This window comes from Patella vulgata, chromosome 2 (assembly GCF_932274485.2).
Source record: "Patella vulgata chromosome 2, xgPatVulg1.2, whole genome shotgun sequence".
NCBI classification, from domain to species: Eukaryota; Metazoa; Mollusca; class Gastropoda; family Patellidae; genus Patella; species Patella vulgata.
This window is the reverse complement of record NC_065880.2, coordinates 4,967,215-4,988,060: the sequence shown is the minus strand read 5'-3', so window position 1 is coordinate 4,988,060 and position 20,846 is coordinate 4,967,215. Positions and strand designations below refer to the sequence as shown.

General features: G+C 40.1%; 1 long non-coding RNA gene across 1 annotated transcript; it reads left to right on the top strand.

The window, feature by feature from the left end:
* Positions 1-3,185: 3,185 nt before the first annotated feature.
* On the top strand, positions 3,186-20,410 carry LOC130010809 (uncharacterized). The gene is made up of 5 exons (XR_008786088.1): positions 3,186-3,263; positions 14,877-14,993; positions 15,782-15,952; positions 19,005-19,121; positions 19,817-20,410. It is a non-coding gene; the product is annotated as an uncharacterized LOC130010809 (long non-coding RNA).
* The last annotated feature ends 436 nt before the right edge of the window (positions 20,411-20,846 follow it).

Here is a 20,846-nt window from a genome sequence, read left to right as displayed (position 1 = left end):
TCAACTATTATAGTGAGAACTACCAGCACTTTTACCTAATCTCCCGTGATGTATCTTTAATGTACACAAATTTCGCATTTATTGAGGAACGAAAATATATGAAAGGAAATTCAAAAATAGTTTCGAAACATGATACGTTTATGTTTATATGTATAAATGATCAATCGACAGAAGTGATGTGAAAGTAAATTTTAAAATTAGTAATTACATTTAAATCTGTCCGAGCAGTGTCGGGTTTACCTATGGGCTTTGCAGACTGAAACCTACGGGGTATCGGGTCTAGGTTTATACTGTTATTGTACACTGTCATCCTCCTTGATTTTGCCCAAACACACTTTCATTTTCCTCTAGTCGCGAGGGTGGGCGATTGGAAGGAGTCTCCTTATCCGGCACAGTTCCCAAGCTTATAATCCCACTTACAATTGTCGGAAAGTAATATTATAAGAACCCTAAAAGCCAAACAATAAGGAGTCTCCTTATCCGGCACAGTTCCCAAGCTTATAATCCCACTTACAATTGTCGGAAAGTAATATTATAAGAACCCTAAAAGCCAAACAATAAATAACGAATAGCGATATTGCAAGTTTATACAAACAATGATTATTGGAACCAGTAGACGTGGTACAAGGGTTAATCAGCGAACTGGATGTATGAGATGTGTTGTTGACGTTTGGGAAAGTAGGACGAGGGGAAATGTGTAGGGAGTGAAGTGCTGTAAAGGGATAGTTAGATGTATTATGAATGGTTAGAGTGGCTGTGGTGTTACGGTGAAATACTATGCCGCCACCGTAACACCACAGCTTTATGATTTGTTAGACAGGAGTGATGTAATGGGTGTCAACAACTGGGTATGCTGGTAACGTCGCAACGTAGCCGTGAAATATATATTGTGGGGGGGGGGGGAGGGCGAAAACGGAAAAATATACAATGTTGACAGTTTGTGCCAGGCATGAGGCTGCGCAGACCGAGCGGCAGCTCGATAGGGAGTGTGTGGGACGGTCACCCTCGTAAAAATTTTTTTTTTTTAAATTTCTGTTTTCTGTAAGCAGTGAAAACACTATTTTGGCATTGTTTGCGGGGTTAAACCTAAAAATCACATTAATACACCTATTGCACGATATTGTGAAACTAGCTGACGAAGACAGCTCGGGCGGCGATTGTTCGACTCGGGGCTGCTCTGTCAGTATCTAACAAACGCATTTAGTTCGCGTACAACTTTTAAAAACCGAATGTCAGTATGGTATTTCTCACATAATTGGTTATCGCAAAAACAGAGTAAACTGAAAGCGAGTAATCTCGACTCAAACCTATAGTCTATAGCCTACTTACAGTACTACACTCGTCACCCTATATTATTGTTTGTGGACGGTTTACTACTCAGTGATAAGCCTGCGCCGCAAAAAGAGGTCTCGCCTTTTATTATTAGTATAATGACTTCCTCATGTGCGGCAGGTTAGTTTGCTTCTAAAAACACCGTTTTCCGTTCCAAAAAATACAAAAGTAATTTTCTACCAGATGAGCATGGTTCTTTTCACCGAGACTAGATAATTTCTCTCGGTGTAAGGATATAGATATGGATAAGTTCATACAAGGTCAATAAATCCGCGGTCACGTCGGGTCCCACTGTTGAGAAAATAAACCGATGGGTTTGTTTAGTAGCAAATCGAGCGTGAATCAACTGAGTTTGTACTGAAAATTTTTTGAGTGATATGTATGAACTGTCTTCACACATTCGGTTTATAATTATCGATACACAGGTAGAGTGGCAAGTGTTGTACTTCACAGACTGTTTACCTCCGAACTACCTCCGCACGAAATCCCCGATTTGGGTACTTGTTAAAAGAAAAAGAAATAGTACCTGTGCGCATGCCAGTAAAAAAAACCTAAGAGTTCGCGCATAAAAATGCCCGAACGTACCAGGCGCCAGGTCATCCAGCCCGACTGAAATAACTTGTTTAAATATAGATGTACATTTTATGTTTAGTTGTCTAAATGTTCGTCCACATTCGTGTCTGTTCTGTAAAATATTCGTGTAGTGCTGTATGATGTATATCTGTTATTTAACGTCTCTTCCCATCACTTATTATTTGTTAATCCTTTTAAATCCTATTGGCTAATCACATTGTAAATAATATCACTATGTATGTATAGCATGTTATTGTCTAAGATATCACCTCGGTGAACGCGGGCGTAAAATAAAGCTATTTCACTCACACACACACGCGTCTTACTCTTCTGCTCGTTCCAAGCTAATAATGACGTTCATACGCAATACAGCGTTCTATGAAGGACAATTTGCCCGGGAAGCGGCCCAAGGCCTGCTCTTATTTCGGATTTCAAATGGAATGGCAATTACGCCAATGTGTACCACGATACCCTTTTTCGTACGATATGAACGACTAGACTCTTCTCCCCTATCGGCCTGCACAATTGACGCAAGGGGAAACCATACCACATAATCCCGACGAACTTTAACGGCCAACACCGGGAGGGGGATCACGGTGGCTAAGTGGATAAGACGCTGGCTCGCTAAGCCTGGAGGTCGGGTGTTCGATCCCTGCATTGGTTGAGAAAGTTCATCCAGATTTCCCGACGTGGTTCTCCCTTGTCAGTGATGCAGGACGGATGGACTGACAAGGACAGTTGTCTAGTCGCTCGGGTGGGACGGAAAACCGAGGTCCCGTGTAAACCTTGGCGTGTATAAGAGTAGTCCGTAGTGCCACTGTCCGGGCAAAATTTCCCTCATACTCATAGCACACTCTATGGCATATGCCCGTCTTCATTAGCAGAACAGTAGGACGTTAAAGCCCATTTCATTTCTTTTCCTTTCCAACACCGGGAACGTATGGGAGGATAACGTTGCCAATATTATTTCAATGTTCACGGTGCAACATATATATGTTAGCAGTTCAAAATACGTAATTTAGTTTTACAATTTGCAATTTCCAACCCTGATCTAAGTGTTAGCGAACAAGTGTCATACTTAGGTTGAACCCTTTCCCGTGGGATATTTTTATGAATTACTCTATAGACATATTTCTTTCATAAGACGACTACAAAACAGAATACCAATACTTAATGTTTACTAACACAACATAAATTACTGTCGATGTCAGTGCTTGTGGCTGTGTATGTATGTTTACTATAACATAAAATATTATAATACACCATTTCACCAACTTTATTCTTATATATCACACGAATTAAAATGGCGTCCTTAGTTGTAATATATTTTATTCTGCTGGTTCCGATTTCAGTTACAGGTAGGTGACTTTTATATGTTTTTGATCGGAGAATCATATAAATCATATGAATAACAAATAAACTACACACAACCCAGGTGTAGTTAGTGCAAAAGATTCTTAGATATAAATTTTGTTCATCCCGAATTCAAACATAAAAGATTTATATTGTTTGACGACAAGTTTCTACACATTCATGTCAAGGTATGGGAGCTTTTTTTACACCCATATTTTCATGTGGACATATATTGTTGTCGCCCCTGACTCGGACGTCTGGCCACAGTCTACAGGTCACAATTTGTACCCAATTTTGACGGAATTTGAAATAAAGGTTTATCTCCCAAAGATCACGGTTCCTTTCGATATTGGCGAGAATTAGTGTCTGTACGAGCACGCTGATATAGCTGACGGCGGACTTCTAACTTAGTTTTCCTCCATGTCTTTTCTGCCTTGCGCCTAGTAAGTTTTGATTCACGAATATCATCAGAAAACCATTTTCTGTTGGGTCTTAGGATTATTTCCTTGGCAACTGTCGGTGCATGATTATCAAATATATTTGAGAGTGTGATATTATACAGTTGAATTTGATCTTCAATTGAATTAATTAATTGAAGACGATCTAGTAATTTACTATTTTCTATAGATGTTTTGAATGCGTTGACATCTTAATGTTTGGTCTTTCTTTTGAGGTTTTGAGTTTTCGGTTTCTTCAAGCACAATTGACTAATGATGGTGAAATGATCAGATATTAGATCGTTTTTAATATCTAAGTTAAGTATGGTTGTATTATCCCTTGTGATGACCAAGTCAAGAATATGACCTTTACAGTGAGTAGAGTCGATGACATGGTGCTTTAAGTTAAACGAATGAAGAATGCTCTGGAATTCTATTGTTTTCGGATCATCTAAAAGATATATATGAATATTAAAATCACCAGAGATAAAGACTTCCTTCTGGTTAGTTAAGCTGTTTTGTGGGTGTCTGGTGGTCTATAGGAGTTCTTGAAAGAATTAATATTGGCCTTGTTGACAGTAGAGTATGGTGGTCTATAGATAGAGATGTAGCTGATTACTTTGCTGTCGAACTGTACATCAGTCTGCAGGTATTCAAAGCTAGTGTATTTTGGACCTTGAATACATCGGACTTTAAGAGACGTTTTGTAGAGAAAAGCCAAACCGCCACCTGTTCTTTCTGTTCGGTTTGATAGAAAATAGCCATCATTTTCGGGTACTAACTTGTTGATAACATAATTATCATTGTCTCTCGTCCAAGATTCAGTTAAAATAACAATGTCAAAATCATTTTCTACAAAATATTCATTTAATTCATTTCTAGCTGGGGGATTGGATGGCTGAATGATTAGCGTGCGCGCGCTATATCATAAAGTTTGTCATTGAGTCGACTGGCGTGGTTTCGAATCCCCGGTTGTACGTGACAAGGAGTAGGGTCGCATGTCCAACCTCGTGGGTTTTCTCCGGGCCCTTCGGTTTCCTCCCACTGTTAAAGACCCCTATGCGCAAGCGAATTATTGAAATAAAATTAAACCATATGTTAGTCCCGAAATGACCTAGTTTGTGTCGAGTGGACGTTAAACCACATTTCTCTCTCTCTCTTTATTTCTAACTGATCTACAACTAAGTAAACAAGTGTTCATCAATCTATTATTATGATGCAGACTGTCTTTATCTGAGTTTTTATAGTTGTTGCAGACGTGAGCTAGTTCCCCCTTGTGCCAAAATGAACTAGCCCGTCTGTGACGTGTATTCATTTTCTGCACGTGCGAGGTGGGTTTTATATAAAGGCCTGCGTTGGTCCATATTTCCCCCTACTTTTGCTACTTCGAATTGGACTTCAAATTCTACTGTGACTTTGGAGGTGCATCAGTGTTAGAGGAGTTATACCTTGCTTTAGTGTGCAAATTGGATATTTTGGATTGCTTATAGTAAGTAGAAAGCTTTAGTCATCTATTAATACTAGGCTGAAATATATGTAAGCTTTGATATGTATTTTATGTTGCATGTTGCTTAGTAGAGTTGTGGCTATATGTAATCCTATTAATAACTAAATTGTCCGTCAGTCTGTCTGATAGCACCCCTCAACCCATTAAGCCTTACACCCGGCCATCTCTGGTTTAAGAGGGTATATTTCAAGGGGGATTAGACTTGGGAAATACAGGATAAAACCCCGATTTTACTATAAATGGCGCTGTCGCTTTTGAACTTTTGTGGGTAGGGTGTTAGTGGGAGTTAGTTTAAAATTCCCGTTTCCCCTGGATTGAGTGGATATAATTCACCTAATTACCCATTGTAAATTATAAAAAGTAGTAGTGATTGTAATTTCGTATTTGATATATTTATTAGGGTAATTGTAGTTCATATTGCAATGGGGCAAACCCACATATTACATATTATTTAAATTGTTGACATAGTATACTCGAAAGCGCGGGAAAGTACTAGCCGTCACCTAGGTAACGCATGCTTTTTGAGTGCTTGGGGTTAGCTCTAGCTATATCGGTAGTATTAGCCATTTAGAACATTCAACAAATAATTTAGATTACCTCACTTTGGATTATAAAATTTCTCTCACTTTTATTAATAATCTGCAGGGATATTAAGTTGTACTTACTGATATTTATTGGTCTAGGTTTGCGTTAGGTGGAAAATATAATTAATTAAGGAATTTCCCGATAGGCATTTGGCCGGAAGTAAATAACCAAAATGGCCGACTTTTGAGAAAATAGTCAAACTTTTGAGAAAATAGTCAAACTTTTGAGAAAATAGTCAAACTTTTGGGAAAGTTTTAGATTAAGTTTAATTCTTGACTTGATTAAGTTGAATTATTTTCTTAGATTACTTTTATAGTAAAACCCCTATATCTTAGGTTACTTGAAAGGGTTATCTGTTAGATTTTTGTTGCAAATAAACTTAGGTTACGTAAATCAACAATAATATCATGGCAGAAAAATTAGATTTTGGAACCGAGTCTAAATGGCCTGTTAAATCAGAACCCTTTGGCTATAGGGAAGCTTTTCTTGAGGAGGCAGAGGTATTTTTAGAGCATCCACGGTCATGTATACAACCCCCTTTGTACACAAGTCAAGATGTGAGAAGTAGGGAACCCCAACCTTACCCCCAATACATTTGAAAAGGAGGGGAGATTTGTAAGACATGACAATAGACATCACCCAAGGGAAGATTCCTTTAATCCCTCAACTATTCCTCGCTGTTTAGTTTATAACGGGAAATCAGATGGAAGTTGGGATACTTTTAGTGATAAGTTTATCCGTTTTGCCCTGTCCCAGCCCTGGGGGTCTCATAGCTCTCGGTGTAAGGATTATCTATGTTATTGTTTAACGGATAAGGCAGCGGAATACTTTACAAGTATAACTCGGAGATTTCCTTGCATGAATTTTAAATCAACTTTAGAAATGATGCAAAAACGCTTCGTAGGTCAAACAATTCCGGAGGCTGCTCAAGTTGAGTTTCAGACCGCAACTCAAGGTCTCAATGAGTCGATAAGTTATTGGAGCGATCGTGTACAACAGTTAGCATTCCGAGCTTACTCTGGTTTGTCGTCGGATGATTTTATAGCTAGGCAATCTGTTTTGAAATTGGTTTCGGGATGTAATAATCCAGAAGCGGGCAGATTTGTCGCTAATTTGAGATTAATTGATATTGAGGAAGCGGTTGAACGGTTGCAGTGGTTCACTCATGTCAACAGCGTAATTCCGTTAAAATCTAATTGAGATAGGAATAGGGGTAGTGGTTATCCCGGGGGAGATAGAGAGGGAGGATCCCTAAATGTGCCTGAGTTTGGAAATTTTCCCCGAACCGATAGAAATGATGACTATGATTCGGCTAAGTTTACGTCTCGTCAATCTCGATCCTCGCTCCCTCGACGAGTATATAAAGACCCGAGATCTCCTCGTGTTAGTCGTACTTATTACTACCCCGAGTCAAGATCACCCAGTCTCTCTCAAGTAGGATTTAGGAAATTGCCTCAAGCAGATATGCAAACAGCAGTGGAATATAGTCCGGTATATCCCCATGTACGTAGGACTAGTGCTTCGCCTGTGCGCAATCAAGTTAAACCTCCCAGTTTAAATGTTAAGGCCACCCCTGAAAAACCTAAAGAGGAGTCTGAAATAGGACAAATGAAGACTGAAATAACTCAACTTAAAGACATGATAGCCACTTTAATTTTAACTTTAAATAGGAGAAGGTCCTCCCCTTCACCTAACAGGGCAAGTGTGACATGTTTCGGATGTGCACAGGTGGGTCATTATAAGAGTGAATGCCATTTGCGACCTTCTAATTCGCAATTACCTCCCTCTGCAATGAAACAATTAAGCTTTAAAGACAGTGATAATTTAAACGATCAAGGGACGAGGCAGTAGGCCTTCCCTCGATCCCTGTTGAAGAAGGCCCAAACCTGAAACAAGCACCTCTACCTGAACCTGTAGACAGATATCATGTTGACATTGCCCCTATCTCCAAGGTTGGGAGGAGTGATAGTGTTTCTAACCCTGATGATGAAATTTCTGTTGCTAGATTACCCTCTGTTATTGCATATAGAGTCCCTTTAACAATAGAAAATTTAGTTACTGAGTCGTTGATTGACACTGATTCGGATTGTACTATAATATCGCCTGAGGTTTATGATCAGATCGAAATTAAGCCACCCAAAATTAGGGATATTACCATACAATTAGCAGCCGAAAATATGACATTTCCTGGATTCTGGATTGGCCCCGTTACTCTCCGAATAGGGTCTTTTACGTTTACAGATAATGTCTATGTAGCTCCAATAGCTGATACAGCTTTACTTGGCTTAAATTTTCTTAGAAAATGGAAAGTTATTATTGACTTTTTACATGCGTGTTTAATAGTAGGCGATGAGACTATACCCATAGTAACAGGACTAAGGCCTACGTGTAATACTGATAGTACTCCATATACTGCCCAAGTTATGGTCCCTACTAAAACTATTATTACGGCTAGGTCAGTCACTCGTCTACCTTGTAAAATGGATAGGACATTAAATGATTATATGATAGAGCCTATAGAAAGTGAACAGTTACTTATCGGTCGTACTCTTCATTCGAATACTGATTACCCTACGGTATGTTTGATTAATGTGTCTGATAAGGAAATTGTTTTGAAATCTAATGACATAATTGGACAAGCCTATGAGGTTGGAAAGGAATCCATATTTCCTATCCCCTTAGGAGATTCTTTCCCGGGGTCCCCCACACTTAATCCTGTAGGTCCCTCCAAGGTCAATGAAGGATTAAATGAAGATGGTATCCAGGAGATACCTGAACATTTAGTTTCTTTATATGAACGATCAATTAAGCATTTGTCAAGCGTCCAAGCAAAGCAATTAGCTGAATTATTGATTTGAGTTAAGTGATGTTTTTGCTCAAACTGAATATGATTTAGGAAATTTCACTTCTATAGAACATGCCATTCACACAGGGGATGCCTTGCCCATTAAGGAACGGATGCGTAGGACACCTTTGTGTTTTGCCTCTGAGGAGGAAGCCCATTTAAAGAAAATGTTGAAAGCAGGTGTTATTGAACCTTCCACTTCGGATTGGGCGTCGGCCCCCGTATTGATACGCAAACCTGACGGAAATGTAAGATGGTGCATTGACTATCGAGCTCTTAATGCAGTTACGACTAAGGATGTATATCCTTTACCTATTATCGAAGAATGTTTAGATACCCTTGCAGGTAATCAATGGTTCTCTAAGTTAGATGCGAACTCTGCATATTGGCAGATCAAAGTCAAACCCGAAGATCAAATGAAAACAGCCTTTCTGACTAAATTTGGGCTCTTCGAATTTAAGCGTATGTCATTTGGACTTTCCAATAGTCCCCCCACGTATAGTCGCGCTGCAAATTTAGTTTTACAAGGCCTTAACTGGAATATATCGTTGGCTTTTATTGATGATGTGCTAGTTATGGGGCAAAAATTTGAAGATCACATATTTAATCTTAGAACATATTTAGCACGTTTCCGTCAGTACGGGTTAAAAATGAAACCTAAAAAGTGTGAATTATTCCGGCAAGAAGTAGAGTTCCTAGGCCGTTTTGTGAGCAATAATAGTATAAAAATGAGTGATAAACACTTAGCCCCGGTGAGAGATGGGCCAATTCCTAAAAATACCAGGGAGGTAGATTAATTCCTGGGATTCGCTAATTATCATCGTGTCTTTTTAAAAGGGTACGCAGAGAAGGCGCTGGCCTTATATTCTATCATGGGTAAAAAAAACCTTTTTATTGGGGGGAGGAGCAGCAAGAGGCTTTTGAAAATATAAAGACTGCTTTAATAACTACCCCAGTTTTAGCATTACCTAGTCAAACAGAACCTTTTGTTTTGGATACTGACGCGAGTAATTTGGCAGTAGCTGCAGAATTAAGTCAGATCCAGGATGGGCAAGAGAGAGTAATAGCCTATTCAAGTTTTTCTCTAACACCTGAACAGCAGCGTTATTGTACGACGCGGAAAGAATTACTGGCGGTTGTTCGATTTACCCGTCAATTTAGGCATTATCTCTTGGGTCATCCTTTTACGGTCAGGACTGACCATAATAGTCTCACCTGGTTAAGTTTAAACGCCCTAATGGACAGTTAGGTGGATGGAAGAACTTGCCCAATATGATATGACTGTAAAATATCGATCAGGTTCCAAACACTTAAATGCAGTCGCCCTGTCTAGGATACCTGTGTCAGGCCCTTGTCCTGATTTTGCCCTGAATGTACGTACTAGTAATTTGCCCTGTGGAGGTTGTAAATATTGTGTAAAAGCCCATGAAAATTGGTATGAATATCAAACTAATGTCGAGGAAGCTGCCCCCTTAATCCCACCCACAAATAAATAAAAACATCTTCCACCCTATTTCCGTATTCCCCGGGGAGGGTTAGCTATTCCTAGTGCAGAAATAGTTAGCAAACGTGTGTTGGCCGTACGTTCCCTGGCTCGAGCGATTCCGGGAGTAGGAGAATCATTGTGGGAGGTCATGGATAAATTAAATAGGGATAGGCTCATACCCACAGATAGTAAGGTGGATCCGGCTACTTTTGGGGCATTCCGGGAATTGGCAAGGCAGTCGGGTTGGGTACCTATTAAGGATTTCTCCCTCCATCCTCTAAGACACCCAGCCCTATTGACTCACTGGAGGGCTTTGGCTACCTTGGTGGGGTATCTTTCTCCGGGGGATCGGAAGATCTTCCGGGAGATGTTTTCTTAAGGGGTAAGGAAAAGCAAATGTTAGGACATGGGAGCGGGTCCCCGGGAGATCGGTGAGTGGAGCAAAAGAGGTTTCCAATAAGGTGGAAGTAAATAGAATGGTGGAATTTAAGAAATAGAATGGCAGGTAATTGATTATGGTCTTTATTGTCCTCTCACCCTGGGGGAGGGGGGAGCTAGTGTATCCCGGAGCCTTTTCCCCGGTCCCTGATTGCTCAATTTGAGTGGTTTGGGGGCCTGGGTAGAAGGCCCAGGTGTTGGCGGGCCTTTCCCCGTGCAAGAGAGAGAGGTCAGGGGCGGACAATGGAGAGAGGGGGGTCTCCTCTGCCAGCCGCTTCAGCTCCGGAAGCGGTGGGGGGGGGGGCTTCTCCCTTCTTGGAGGCCAGACCACTGTCACCCTCACCTGTCCCTGAGTCTACAGGTAACTCAGGGCAGGTGAGGGCCCGCAGAGGCTTTGGCCTCCTCCAGCTCGCCCCTGCCCCCTTGAGTCTGGAGGACGGTTTGGGGAGAGTAGGGGAGCAACTGTATCCAGGGGATTGCTGGGCAGTCCCCGGGGGCAGCCGGTGCCTCTGATGTCAATGTCGTTCCCTAGGAGAGAGTCCTCCAGCCAGAGGAGGACTCGAAGACGTCGGGAGCGTCAGAGGCGTCGGGTACAGATGGGGGTCGTCTCGGAGGGTGGCCCTTCCATTCGCCTCTCGCCACATCAGTGGCGGCTGGTAATGGATAGGATCACCCGCCGGGAGAGGCGTGTTTCAGCCTGCTGCTCCCACTGTTGTCCTTCCCACCATGCGCACTAAATCTTGGGGGATAATTTTTTTTGTCTTTAGTTCATTTTCCTTTAGTCCCTGTTTTTTTTGTTGCTTTCGTTTTATTTAGTTCAGGGAGGATGGTTTTTATGGGTTTTTTTTGTTTTTAGGGAAGGCCGCTCTAACTATCCTGTACTATATTCCTCTGTAACCTATCCTAAACTATGTGTTTCCTTTTCCCTTGTACTTTCCTGTTTCTATCTGTGAGCTTATCTATCTTCTATTTTCTGGTCTAGATTCGAACTTTTTGATACTCTTCTGTCCCCTTTATCCTTCTTATGGACCAAACCTATCCTAGGGATGGGGGGATGGGAGTTATTTTGGGGGGATATTTGAATATATGAGTTTTTTTCCCTAAGGGGGGGGGGGGTGTTGCAGGCGTGGGCTAGTTCCCCCTTGTGCCAAAATGGACTAGCCCGTCTGTGACGTGTATTCATTTTCTGCACGTGCGTGGTGGGTTTTATATAAAGGCCTGCGTTTGGTCCATATTTCCCCCTACTTTTGCTACTTCGAATTGGACTTCAAATTCTACTGTGACTTTGGAGGTGCATCAGTGTTAAGAGGAGTTATACCTTGCTTTAGGGTGCAAATTGGATATTTTGGATTGCTTATAGTAAGTAGAAAGCTTTAGTCATCTATTAATACTAGGCTGAAATATATGTAAGCTTTGATATGTATTTTATGTTGCATGTTGCTTAGTAGAGTAGTGGCTGTATGTAATCCTATTAATAACTAAATTGTCCGTCAGTCTGTCTGATAGCACCCCTCAACCCATTAAGCCTGGTTTAAGTGGGTGTATTTCAAGGGGGATTAGACTTGGGAAATACAGGAGAAAACCCCGATTTTACTATATAGTTAATACTATAGATTGTTGTTATTGACTTAACTGGTTTTCTTCATATTTTCTATCAGCTGTTATGATTGTCCTGATATGTCGTCTGACCCCTCTCACTCCTCACTTTGTTTTAGGTTTTATTATTTTAGGCAAAGATTGAAACACCTCTTCATTCAGTTTATTATGAGAACAATGTTTACCAATCTGTAGTAACTCTGATCTTCTGTAGGTGATCATGATGACTACTGATCAGGTTCAGTGAGTTCCTACTAACTATGTAGATATTTAGATAGAAAACAAAAACCCCAAAATAAACCACACTCTTAATTGCAAATATAATAATTTTCAAATAAAAACTAAAATATTTTACAATAAAAATGTCCAACAAGGTATTATGCTGACACAGTACAAAAATTACAAAGTAAAACTTCAACTGGAATTTAAAAAAGACTAACTTCAGAGAGTTCCTACTCACTATATAAATATTTAAATAAAACGCACACACTTAATTGCAAATATCCAAATAAAAACTGAAATAGCTTCCAATACAAAATGTCCACCAAGGTCCTTTGCTGCTACAGTCCAAAAATCACAAAGTAAAACTTTAACAGGAATTTGAGAAAGACTAAAATACACAGAGCACATTCATAGTGCTGCCTCTGTGAGGGCGCTACAACTTATATGCAAAATACTCAGAATGCGGAACAAAACATAGGGGAACCAAATTAGCTCAATGCTTCCACCGAATTTGAAAAAAAGATATGTTAAAAACTATAGCGGGGTAACTCTAAAACGAAAGTCGTGGAACGTCGATTTTGTATAGGGTATATCCGCTCGTGACCCCGATGTTTTCCTCAAAAATTGATCTATAGCGGTTATTGCCTTCACAAAGTTTTCAGCAAGGTTAGGGGTAGGTAACTCTAAAACAGAAAGTCGTGGAACGCGGATTGTGGATAGAGTATGTCCACTCTTTACCCCAATGTTTCCTTGTGTATCAATAGAGTTCGTCATATCATGACCCCCCCGCCCCCATGCTTTTTTTTTGCACTGCCCGACAAATCTTACAGCCCGAATGTTGGGAGCTGCGTACGCCTAAGCGGATGCGGATTATGGCGTGTTGTTATTAAATTGTTCAATTTACCAATTTCCAGGATTTCCAATAATTATAACCTATTTCATATTTACCACGAAGTTTATGTAAATATTAATTTACTGTGTATACGTAGATGAGCCTGACGAATTAGGATGGGGGAGGAGCAAACTCTCCTGTCATCAGACCCCTGGATCCTCTGATTTCCTCCCAGACCCATACGCGAAAGGGAATTATTGAAATTCCGTTTCCAAACAATTGTTGAAACAAATAAGGATTAATGCATGAAAACTGTCACATCCGTCAATATGGGTCGCTCAAGACCCAAGAGTTATCGGATTTCGGACATTTTATTTTGTCAACTAGAAGGTAAAAAAAAAACGAGTTAAGGCCCGGTCCCACTGCACTTACGGATGCAAAGAGGATGTAAAACGGGGAAAAAACGTGCCCTGCGTTTGAAAGCGCCATGCACCCGTTGTGTACTCATTGCATACGTGTTTCATACGCTCTATCCATCGAGCATCCGTTCACTTTGATTTCATCCGCGCAAAAAGTTTTGAGCTCCACAAAACTTTTATAACGGATGAAATTTCTGCCGTGTACGATGTAAATGCGCGACATATACGAGCACCAAACGTTCCATGCCCGTTATCATCCGTTAAACCTAAACTGTATCATCTCTGCATCCTCTGGGCATCCTCGCAACTCACATCCGCTCCAGCTGAAAACGGAAAGAGGGAGGAAAGATAAGGTACATTGAACGTCTATACATCGTTAGTAGCAAGGAAATAGAAAGGATGTAAGCGTATGCATCTGGTATATAACGTTTTCAAAACGGACAAAGCGTTTCTATCTGGGATGTATCTGGTATATTGAAGGATGTCGGAGCTGTCATCCACTTCCATCCGCTAGGCTTCCGATGAACATCCATTTAGCATCCCCGCTACATACTTCCCACGTTCGTCCTTTTCCGTTCTGTGTTCGCAAATTTTCGTCAATTTTGTCCATTTCTGGAGCGGATGAAAACGGATGGAACCACCCCCGAAAGTTTGCTCGTCCGCTGTGTCCTTTTTGCATACGTTGTGTGTCCATCAGCCACTGGGACCGGGCCTTTAAAAATTCTGCACATAATAATAATATAATATCTTTTTTTAGTGCTGTGCCCGAAAAATCTTACAGTGCGAATGTTTAGGGACAGGGTGCGCCAATGCCGACCATGAATTAAATGTTGTTATTAAATTGTTAAATTTACTAATTTGCCTGATTAACAAATGTTATGATCATCACTATAGACCTACTGCTGTGTTAGCCAATACAACGTGTATATATTTTTGCGTATATTTATTATAAGTGTACATTTTGTATTTGTATCATAATTATCAATAAGAAGATGAATTGTTTTGCTTTTTGACTTGTTTTGAAATAGTTACATTTTTGTCAATATGTGTTCTTAACATGAAACTTATCTAAATAAAATATTACTTATATTTAAATATCTCAATGTATGCGACAAGATGGCCGCTGTGCGGCAGTTTATATATTAAATAGGTCATGAGCCGGTTCGTTGTATATTGTTCGTTCTATTCACCTTTTCATATGACGATCGTTGATAAGTGAATTATATAATTGATCTTTTTATTTTATTCTAGGTTTCGATTGTTACACCTGTCCTTACAAAACCGAGCCTGAAAACTGCAGTTCATTTAACAATCCTATAGAAATGGAATCATTCAATTTCACCTGTAAAGGGGTCAAGCAAACCAAAGGTATACAGGACCCTCTCTTTTCTCAATATTCGTAAGCTAGAAATGAAATAAAATGGGACTTAACATTCAATGTTCTGCACACCGATTGGGATACCGATAATGGAACGCCATACAGTGTGCTATGAAGAAAATTGTGCCTGGGCAGCGGCACGACGGAAAATCAAAATGAACTTCCTCGGCCCACTCAGGGATCAAACACGGGGACTCCAGGTTAGCGAGCCGACACCTAACTGAGTCACCCCGTCCCCTTTTCCGAGAAAACTGTTTTATAACGGACGGTCGCGTGAAAAGGGCGCATGTCTTTACTATGCCCACATCACTAGGGGTTGGATGGCCGAATGGTTAGCAAGAGAGAGAGGGAGAGGGAGGGCGAGACAAACACTAGGTCATTTCGGGACTGACATATGGTTCAATTTTATTTCACTAATTCGCTTGCGCGTAGGGGTTTTAGCAGTTGGATGAAATCGGGGGACCCGGAGAAAACCCACGAGGTTGGACAGGCGACCCTACTCCTTGTCACGTACAACCTGGGAATCGAAACCACGCCAGTTTACTCAACGACAAATCTTATAATACAACACGCTCGCGTTAACCATCCGGCCATCCGAATGGTTATCACGAATCCGAGATCGACAGGTTAGCGAACCAGCTTATTACACTTTGAGCAACTGTGGCCCCAATTGCAGAATTGAAAGAAGTAAACAAATATATGGAATGATAGTAATTAATCACCGACCAGACACTCCACACAATGACCTTTCATCAGCATTATTTTATTTTTATTACAGGTGAAGAACTGTGTAAGAAATACCCTGATGCTGGGTATACCCTGACGTGTACTGAATCCGCAGGTGGTGTAACCAACTCAAAGGGATGTGGATATAGATGTAAAACTAATGGAGCCAGTGATGGACATGAATTAAATAAAGTTACGATGGGCATAATGCTATTACTTTCTGGTGTATATTTAAAATTAAATTGAAGATTACGTTATTACCCCCAGGGATATATTTAACATTACGATTAGCATAGTAATTATTATTTATCGTTCGATGATGAGAATTTTCTGCTTAGGCTAACGAGCAATACGCATTTTGATTGGTCACGACTTTGGAACATAACAACTTATCTTCTAATTGAGGTAGAATGTTTAAACTTGATGTAGATGATCGTCTTGACTGAGTTCAATGATTAACATATCGAGCTAAAGCTAAGCAAAGATAAGCAATTTCCTGCTTTTGGACAAGATAACTTTGATTGTATCTGATAGAGAGTGATGAAACTTAGTGTATAGTTGATAATCAGTTTGACTGCTTGATACTTTGGAAAAAAATAGATGTGCGATTAATTAAAATGTGTCATATATTTATTTGGGGATTTCGGCGGGGGACATCAGCCTTACTGTTGGCTTGTTATTTTAGGCAAAGATTGAAACACCTCTTCATTCAGTTTATTATGAGAACAATGTTTACCAATCTGTAGTAACTCTGATCTTCTGTAGGTGATCATGATGACTACTGATCAGGTTCAGTGAGTTCCTACTAACTATGTAGATATTTAGATAGAAAACAAAAACCCCAAAATAAACCACACTCTTAATTGCAAATATAATAATTTTCAAATAAAAACTAAAATATTTTACAATAAAAATGTCCAAAAAGGTATTATGCTGACACAGTACAAAAATTACAAAGTAAAACTTCAACTGGAATTTAAAAAAGACTAACTTCAGAGAGTTCCTACTCACTATATAAATATTTAAATAAAACGCACACACTTAATTGCAAATATCCAAATAAAAACTGAAATAGCTTCCAATACAAAATGTCCACCAAGGTCCTTTGCTGCTACAGTCCAAAAATCACAAAGTAAAACTTTAACAGGAATTTGAGAAAGACTAAAATACACAGAGCACATTCATAGTGCTGCCTCTGTGAGGGCGCTACAACTTATATGCAAAATACTCAGAATGCGGAACAAAACATAGGGGAACCAAATTAGCTCAATGCTTCCACCGAATTTGAAAAAAAGATATGTTAAAAACTATAGCGGGGTAACTCTAAAACGAAAGTCGTGGAACGTCGATTTTGTATAGGGTATATCCGCTCGTGACCCCGATGTTTTCCTCAAAAATTGATCTATAGCGGTTATTGCCTTCACAAAGTTTTCAGCAAGGTTAGGGGTAGGTAACTCTAAAACAGAAAGTCGTGGAACGCGGATTGTGGATAGGGTATGTCCACTCTTTACCCCAATGTTTCCTTGTGTATCAATAGAGTTCGTCATATCATGACCCCCCCCCCCCCCATGCTTTTTTTTTGCACTGCCCGACAAATCTTACAGCCCGAATGTTGGGAGCTGCGTACGCCTAAGTGGAGGCGGATTATGGCGTGTTGTTATTAAATTGTTCAATTTACCAATTTCCAGGATTTCCAATAATTATAACCTATTTCATATTTACCACGAAGTTTATGTAAATATTAATTTACTGTGTATACGTAGATGAGCCTGACGAATTAGGATGGGGGAGGAGCAAACTCTCCTGTCATCAGACCCCTGGATCCTCTGATTTCCTCCCAGACCCATACGCGAAAGGGAATTATTGAAATTCCGTTTCCAAACAATTGTTGAAACAAATAAGGATTAATGCATGAAAACTGTCACATCCGTCAATATGGGTGGCTCAAGACCCAAGAGTTATCGGATTTCGGACATTTTATTTTGTCAACTAGAAGGTAAAAAAAAACGAGTTAAGACCCGGTCCCACTGCACTTACGGATGCAAAGAGGATGTAAAACGGGGAAAAAACGTGCCCTGCGTTTGAAAGCGCCATGCATCCGTTGTGTACTCATTGCATACGTGTTTCATACGCTCTATCCATCGAGCATCCGTTCACTTTGATTTCATCCGCGCAAAAAGTTTTGAGCTCCACAAAACTTTTATAACGGATGAACTTTCTGCCGTGTACGATGTAAATGCGCGACATATACGAGCACCAAACGTTCCATGCCCGTTATCATCCGTTAAACCTAAACTGTATCATCTCTGCATCCTCTGGGCATCCTCGCAACTCACATCCGCTCCAGCTGAAAACGGAAAGAGGGAGGAAAGATAAGGTACATTGAACGTCTATACATCGTTAGTAGCAAGGAAATAGAAAGGATGTAAGCGTATGCATCTGGTATATAACGTTTTCAAAACTGACAAAGCGTTTCTATCTGGGATGTATCTGGTATATTGAAGGATGTCGGAGCTGTCATCCACTTCCATCCGCTAGGCTTCCGATGAACATCCATTTAGCATCCCCGCTACATACTTCCCACGTTTGTCCTTTTCCGTTCTGTGTTCGCAAATTTTCGTCAATTTTGTCCATTTCTGGAGCGGATGAAAACGGATGGAACCACCCCCGAAAGTTTGCTCGTCCGCTGTGTCCTTTTTGCATACGTTGTGTGTCCATCAGCCACTGGGACCGGGCCTTTAAAAATTCTGCACATAATAATAATATAATATCTTTTTTTAGTGCTGTGCCCGAAAAATCTTACAGTGCGAATGTTTAGGGACAGGGTGCGCCAATGCCGACCATGAATTATATGTTGTTATTAAATTGTTAAATTTACTAATTTGCCTGATTAACAAATGTTATGATCATCACTATAGACCTACTGCTGTGTTAGCCAATACAACGTGTATATATTTTTGCGTATATTTATTATAAGTGTACATTTTGTATTTGTATCATAATTATCAATAAGAAGATGAATTGTTTTGCTTTTTGACTTGTTTTGAAATAGTTACATTTTTGTCAATATGTGTTCTTAACATGAAACTTATCTAAATAAAATATTACTTATATTTAAATATCTCAATGTGTGCGACAAGATGGCCGCTGTGCGGCAGTTTATATATTAAATAGGTCATGAGCCGGTTCGTTGTATATTGTTCGTTCTATTCACCTTTTCATATGACGATCGTTGATAAGTGAATTATATAATTGATCTTTTTATTTTATTCTAGGTTTCGATTGTTACACCTGTCCTTACAAAACCGAGCCTGAAAACTGCAGTTCATTTAACAATCCTATAGAAATGGAATCATTCAATTTCACCTGTAAAGGGGTCAAGCAAACCAAAGGTATACAGGACCCTCTCTTTTCTCAATATTCGTAAGCTAGAAATGAAATAAAATGGGACTTAACATTCAATGTTCTGCACACCGATTGGGATACCGATAATGGAACGCCATACAGTGTGTTATGAAGAAAATTGTGCCTGGGCAGCGGCACGACGGAAAATCAAAATGAACTTCCTCGGCCCACTCAGGGATCAAACACGGGGACTCCAGGTTAGCGAGCCGACACCTAACTGAGTCACCCCGTCCCCTTTTCCGAGAAAACTGTTTTATAACGGACGGTCGCGTGAAAAGGGCGCATGTCTTTACTATGCCCACATCACTAGGGGTTGGATGGCCGAATGGTTAGCAAGAGAGAGAGAGAGAGAGGGAGGGCGAGACAAACACTAGGTCATTTCGGGACTGACATATGGTTCAATTTTATTTCAATAATTCGCTTGCGCGTAGGGGTTTTACCAGTTTACTCAACGACAAATCTTATGATACAACACGCTCGCGTTAACCATCCGGCCATCCGAATGGTTATCACGAATCCGAGATCGACAGGATAGCGAACCAGCTTATTACACTTTGAGCAACTGTGGCCCCAATTGCAGAATTGAAAGAAGTAAACAAATATATGGAATGATAGTAATTAATCACCGACCAGACACTCCACACAATGACCTTTCATCAGCATTATTTTATTTTTATTACAGGTGAAGAACTGTGTAAGAAATACCCTGATGGTGGGTATACCCTGACGTGTACTGAATCCGCAGGTGGTGTAACCACCAAAAAGGGATGTGGACATAGCTGTAAAACTAATGGAGCCAGTGATGGACATGATTTAAATAAAGTTACGATGGGCATAATGCTATTACTTTCTGGTGTATATTTAAAATTAAATTGAACATGGTGTTATTACCCCACGGTGTATATGTAGAATTAAATTGAACATAATGTTATTACCCCCAGGTGTATATTTAAAGTTAAATTGAACATAATAGTTTTATCAACAGTTATATATATATATAAAATTAAATTGAACATAATGCTATAACTCCCTGTGTATATTTAAAGTTAAATTGAACATTACGTTATTACCCCAAGGGATATATTTAACATTACGATTAGCATAGTAATTATTATTACTGTCTTTTGTATATTTAAAGTTAAATTGGATTTATTGTTAGTACTGTCGTGTTTATTTATAAAGATTTATTGATTACATGATTCACCGTTCACATATACATTATTATAAATGATTAACGATTACCGCTTAATAATATAAAACCATCTGTTCTATGTAGTGTTGTACACTTGCAATAGAGAGATAGAGATGGGATTTAACGTCCACTCGACACAAACTAGGTCATTTCGGGACTAACACACGGTTCAATTTTATTTCAATAATTCGCGTGCGCGTAGGGGTCTTTAGCAGTGGGAGGAAACCGGAGGACCCGGAGAAAACCCACGAGGTTGGACAGGCGACCCTACTCCTTGTCACGTACAACCGGGGATTCGAAACCACGCCAGTTGACTCAGTGACAGACCGCACAGCACGCACGTGCTAACCATTCGGCCATCCAACCCCCCACACATGGGTCGTGACATGGGTCGTGTACAAAGCAAGATATTGTCACTCTTTCTGGGACATGTGGTACCACGTATTGTCTATCTGTGTCTATATGTCCGATTTGTCCCGTATCGCACGTGTAAAACACCCATGTACCGTGACAGTTGACC